At 44.6% G+C, this 6,511-nt stretch overlaps 1 long non-coding RNA gene across 2 annotated transcripts; it reads right to left on the reverse strand.

The window, feature by feature from the left end:
* Positions 1-2,194: 2,194 nt before the first annotated feature.
* LOC127334540 (uncharacterized) lies at positions 2,195-6,216 on the reverse strand. Of its 2 annotated transcripts, none has more exons than XR_007872231.2 (4): positions 5,160-6,216; positions 4,627-4,690; positions 3,904-3,942; positions 2,195-2,985 (listed from the first exon to the last, which is right to left on the reverse strand). It is a non-coding gene; the product is annotated as an uncharacterized lncRNA (long non-coding RNA). The 2 variants fall into 2 exon arrangements; XR_007872232.2 differs by lacking the exon at positions 2,195-2,985 and adding an exon at positions 3,393-3,659.
* Positions 6,217-6,511: the final 295 nt, after the last annotated feature.

Here is a 6,511-nt window from a genome sequence, read left to right on the forward strand (position 1 = left end):
AGATGCATGTTGGATAGCGGTCTATGTACTTTGTCGTAATGCCCAATTAAATCTCACTATACTCATCATAATATGTATGTGCATGGTCATGCCCTCTTTATTTGTCAATTGCCCAACTGTAATTTGTTCACCCAACATGCTGTTTATCTTATGGGAGAGACACCTCTAGTGAACTGTGGACCCCGGTCCAATTCTCTATACTGAAATACAATCTACTTTGCACATCTTTGTTCTACTGTTTTCTGCAAACAATCATCTTCCACACTATACATCTAATTCTTTGTTACAGCAAGCCGGTGAGATTGACAACCTCGCTGTTTCGTTGGGGCAAAGTACTTGGTTTGTGTTGTGCAGGTTCCACGTTGGCGCCGGAATCCCTGGTGTTGCGCCGCACTACATCTCGTCACCATCAACCTTCAACGTGCTTCTTGGCTCCTACTGGTTCGATTAAACCTTGGTTTCAAACTGAGGGAAAACTTGCCGCTGTACGCATCACACCTTCCTCTTGGGGTTCCCAACGGTCGCGTGCTGTACGCGTATCACGGCCTCTTAGATCTTAAGAGCATCCCAACTCGTCTCCCCGAGAAGCTCCTATGACCACTTTTTTCATCCGGACGACGAAAAACGGCCCAGTCAGGCCCCCGATTCCTCGATTTGGTCCGGATTTGAGCCTATTTTCGTCCAGACTCCCCATGCCATCCTCGGTTTCCCGGGGGTCTCCCGGGGACTCCGGATGGACGATAACAAGTCGTCTGGCCCATCGTCAGTGGCCATTAGCGAAATAATTACCACGCCCACGCTCGCCGTCAGGGCCGCACTCCGCTGTTGCCCCTTGCCCCGCGAGCCGCCGCCCGTCCCTGGCCCCGCGCTCCAACTCCCGCCACTGGCCCAGTGCGCCGCCGCTCGCCCCTTGCCTCGTGCGCCGTCGCCGCAGCCACCTGCGCGCCGCCGCTGCCCCTTGCCCCGCACGCCGCCGCTGCCGAGCGTGAGGACGGACTAGTCCTCCTCGTCGGGCGCGCACACGACGTCGACGGCGTCATCCCAGGAGTCGAAGAAGCACGAGCCCGGCAGGTCCATGTGTGTGGCGTCGAGGTGAGCTCGGAGAAGGACGACGCGTGGCGGCGAAGAGGAGGCTTGGGCGAGGCACGGCTGGGAAAACCCTCCTCCCCAGTGCAAAAATTCATCCGAATTAGGTTCATCCGGACGAAAATTTGGCCCGGAGAAATCCAACGAGTGGAGATGCTCATATCCCCGGCAATTCTTCTCGACCACCGAACTAGACGCCGGCCGCTGCCCTCTGGTAGCAGATGACGGGATCACTGCTACTAAATAACATTAACTTGCAAGTATAACACGGGAAAAGTCCATGTGAACCCTAGTTGGAAATGCATTTTCCAAATGTTAAAAAATTCTGAAATAAAAATATCCGGGTACGTACGCATGTCTCATGTGTACGTAGAAAGTTTTCGCGGAGAAACCACTTTTTTATTTCAGAATCTAAAAAAGACAAAATACGTCACATATATACTGCTATATAGCCCTGCAAAATTTCACTTTTTTGCCGAGACACAATAAAAGATTTTTTCGTCACGAAACTCATGTCCAGGGCACATATTTGAGATCATCTAGGAAATCATTTTGTGTTTCGATTTTTAAAACATGTTTTGAGATCACAAACGGAACTTTTCAAAAAGTGGATTCATATGCTCCCATGTTCCATATATGCATACTCGTCCACTAGATCCAACATGTGATGTGCACGTTCCATCCTTATTTAGAAAGAGACACTACGCATCTGACATGCATATATTTCAAAAAAGTCTGACATGCGCTCTGACTTGGGCTGGACATAAATTATGAAGCTCGGCGAACTAAATAAACGCTCATCTAATTAATTATTTGGCTCGGTTCGTTATAGTAGAATCAAACGACCACATTTTAGCTTGACAGCATTAATGAGCTAAACGAACAAACCGGTGAACCTCGCGAGCAGCTCGTTAAGTTCCTCAATTATGGCTACTAGCAATGAAGGGCGCGGCGGCACGCCGCGCCATATAGTGAACACACTGGTGGTATTTTTTGGCAATGTAGTGGAAAGAAAATGTAAAGGTAATGTGGGACAAATAATGAGTCCCTTGGCTGGCACTTAATTTTATTTTAGTTTTTTCACTTGGCTTGGCAAAAAGGATGAATATTTTGATGGCCAAACAATTAGGTAAAAATCTATTCATAATGAAATTTGATACAATGTACATCAACGGCAGGGGGCGCACAGGAGGGTAATAAACTTGCTAACTTGAACAATAGATGATATACCAAGCTTTACATAAATACATAATGCTACTTTAGCTAATCATGTCTTCTTCGTCACATGGTACACCAGATGACATCGTGACTATAGAGAAGAATATCACAATTTCTTACGAAACCTAGGAAGAAAACAGTGGGCTGCATCACATTACCTTGCTTCTCCATCTTTGCAAGCAGACCCACACAACACCAATATAAATACATTGCCTAGTCTCTTTCCATCAGTTCGGACTTTTAGTTCAATTGGCTAGTGCAGCAATCTTTCATGGTATCAGAGCGAAGAGGTCTCAAGTTCAAGACCCTGCTCACGTAGTTTTAAAAACAAAAAGAAAAAAGATTCTGCGGCCCACACCGAACCCACGCTAAGAACTAAAATAGCCTAGACGTGAGGGGGGGTGTTGAATATAAATACATTGCCTAGTCTCTTTCCATCAGTTCGGACTTTTGGTTTAATTGGCTAGTGCAACAATCTTTCAGCTCTACCTCAAGTCAACTTTGGAATGAAAGATGTAGAACAAAAGGCAAGGCTGGTGAGGCCAGGATCTAAACCTTGTCATGCAAAATCTTTTCCAATGTATAACACAGAATGTATCAGAAGATCCATAATATTTGGTTGCACATATAACAGTCTTGTTGCTTCTCCTTGTAGACCTGGAATCACATGTATCTGCATATCTAGATAATAGTCGAAGTATAAAAATATGTAGCTAACAATTAGTTATGAAAACTAACAAGAATTGTTCATATCCAAAAAAAAAGGATGTAGCTAACGATTAGTTATGCAAACTAACAAAAATTGTTCATAGCCATATATATACAATACATATTTAACTGGTGTAGAGCATATCATGTGTACCTATAACAAAAGGACACCTGGTGTACTAACAAATAGTTTCAAGTAACAAATCATACATGCATTTCAGAGGTAGCTACCTTGGCCTCACTATGAGGCGACACAATGATGTATGGCACCAGCACACAATCGAAGGATAAAATATGAGTCTTTATTTGTCTACATAAATTAGACCCTAAAAAAGAAAAGAATATGAAAGAACATTAACTAACTTAATACATAGTATGCGTAAATTGAAAGAGCGAGTGTGAGTTATTGTACACAAGCATATGTGTTGCAAAAAAGTTGAAAACACCGAGTGATAATATATTCTCCCCAACCTATGAATAGGGTGAGACCGTAATAATACAAACATGCTTCAAGGCAAAGAAAAATATAGTGGCAGTGGGGGTATTGCATTTTGACAATCCTCTAGAGAACTTGTCATTTCTTAGCTGAATTTGGTCACACATAGGTGCAGACCGGGCTGTGCATCTCCTCATCCAGTTCAATCACTCTTGTAGATGAAACAATGATGCAAATGTAGTTACACTCAGGAAAACGTTAAAACCAAAGCAAAACTATTCAACCTAACTAACATAACAATATCAATGAGTTCAGCTTGATCAATATGTCAGCATAAAAACCATGCTTTCTCCTCAGAAATTTACTGAAATTGAATTGATATAAACTCTGGAAGAGACAATTATTTATTTCAACTACACTGATAACATGTGTTCTTAAATTGCCAGCACCAGTACCTGAGAAATGAATATCGGAGACCGGCTTTTGTATGGTACCTAGAAAAAAAACATCCATCATTTAGTCAGGGGGAGTTTTATAGGCCAAAGCTAGTTGGATCTAAATGGAATATATTAAATACCGTTGGTAAAAGAATTAATAAGTAACGTGGGGTATACTTATCTAGAAAGGTCGCATAGAATTTGTTGATTGAAGAAAGAAAAAAGAAAGTAATATATCTCTTCTGAATGGTGTCCCAACTCAGTAAGTGTTGCATATATCATTTTCCAGGTACAACTGTGTAGAAACTGCTCTCCAATTAAAGAATGAAGACACAGACCATACTTCACTTTAGTATTGTAGTGTGAAACCTTATTAGTGTTCATCAGAACATGATAGGTACATGCATCACCTTCCAACAAATATATGCTACCACATGTGTTTGTTCTTCTTTGCGTTCGAAGTATCGCAGTTAACAGTGAGTATGTTGCAAACATAACTTGAAAAGATCTTCTTTGCTCATTTATGTAAGCTAGATTGCGTGCAGGTTTAAGTTTGGGAAATATTTTTCTTTTGGATTTAGATGTGCAAGTTCACAACTGTGATACGAATCGAAGTTCTGCGAGTTTGCTCCTGCCATAGTTGCAGAAGAAAAAACTAAGATGGCCTCACCCACCATTTAATTATGCTAAATTGCACAGAAACTTCCATTGTGAAATCAAATTTTCTAACAGGCAACTCACAGAAAGATATTCCTTGACCTCCATTGCATGCATGCTTGACTATATAATGCGCTCAAACATCTGACTGTAGAGAAAAAACTGAAGATCGTCAGATCGCACCCGAGAGAGGCTAAGATATGAAAGCTAGCAAGAAGAAAGACCAAATGCACTGTATCCTACGCAGGTGAGTTAATCGGGTTGAATACATTACCTTAGCCTACACTGACCAATTGATAAATCTTAAAATATACTAATTTGTTTTTTATAGGCATAAGCACAAATACGCACCAAAATCACAAACCAGAGCACCTAATATTTTTGGATCTTTAGTGGCAATCATGCAGATCCAACTACGCTGCCCACTAAGACCTTGCAGATTCTTTTTTGTTTGCATGAGGTTGATGACGTGATAAATTATTTTTTAGCAGATATGCAATAAACTCAAGAAGGCCTCAACAATATATTCATCAAAATAAATGATCTGCATATTACATGCTACCAAATAACCAAATGGAAATAAGCATATCGTTCAAAAGATTTGCAAATAAGCATACCTGTTGGTACATCTGTAGGGAGAGGGAAAAATATTCTCAAATCACTTCAACTTTTCTCCAGTGACCTGTAGACCAATTTGTAGAAAGTAATCACAAGTACGTGGTGGAAATCTCAGGATTCTAGTTTACATGGTCCTCTAGATAATGATGACCTAGAAACGTATATAGAGGATATGAGATGCAATTGAAAAACAGAAGGAACACACAGATGTGAGCTCTTTGTTCCATCATAGAGGGCCTGTGAAAGAGAATGTGAAGATGGGGAATTCACGCACGCGGCGGAGGTGGATCCTCCACTAGTTGTTCTTCTCTCCTTCTGGTCAAGAAATGGTAAGATGCAGCTACAGCGGGGAATTCTTTGTGGTGAAAAGCAGTGGCGAATAGTGGTGGCTCGGGGCTAGGGAGAGGTCGTTAGGCAGGGAAGAGATCTGGTAGGAAGCGGATCGGGGCTAGGGAGAGGCTGGCGGCCACGAAGATCTCGGAGAGCGGATACATATGAGGGATTGGGCAGGCTCGGGCCAAGAAGATCGGGAAGGGGAGAGACCGCTGCAAGGGCGCATCGGGGGCAACCCAGCTGCATCTCCCTGCCGGCACCGCTCCTCCCAGCAGCTGCTCTAGCAGCGCGAGAGGTGGAGGAGGTCTACCGTCGCTCGCTGAGGGCATGGAATGGGCCGCGAGCGGAGCGGCGTGCTGGTGAAGTCAGGGGTAGCGCGGTCGTGAAGCTCCCCGCCGGCGCGGCGCCCGCGGATGCCGACAGCGGCTAGCGGAAGAACAGGGGGCGGCGGCGCCAGAGCACATGCCACGTGGAAGCCCTTGGATGCCGTTTCGGGAAGAAGCACGACGCGGCGAGCGGGTTAGGTGAGGAGAAGATGGGGGCGCGGGGATCCTCCTCGTAGTGGTCTCATGCCGGCGGGGAGCTGCAGGGCGGCGCTGTTGCCACGTGCCAATGGGAGGAGCAGGTGGCATCGCTCGCACGGGGAAAGAGCCGAAGAGGTCCGAGGACCGGGGGCGGCGAAGAGAAATCTGGAGAGGAAGGAAAATTTTGAGAGAATCTTGCACAAAACGATAGAGTACGTGGTGGGGACATGAACGTCCACCGCTTTGACTGGGCTCGTCACAGCTATAGCCACACGAACAAAGATCAAATGACGCGCTACTAGTAAGGACATCTCCAGCGGCGCGACACATTTCGGACGACCAAAAGTGGTCGCGACCGTCCGTTTGCGTCGCTCCGCGTACATATTTTGTCCGCTCGTCCGTTTGCGTCTGGGTGTGCTCCCACCGGGGCGGCCCATTTTTTGAATTGCAACATAGTACAAACATTGAAAGTAGTACATAAAAATGCATAAAAA

Source organism: Lolium perenne, chromosome 6 (genome assembly GCF_019359855.2).
Source record: "Lolium perenne isolate Kyuss_39 chromosome 6, Kyuss_2.0, whole genome shotgun sequence".
NCBI classification, from domain to species: Eukaryota; Viridiplantae; Streptophyta; class Magnoliopsida; order Poales; family Poaceae; genus Lolium; species Lolium perenne.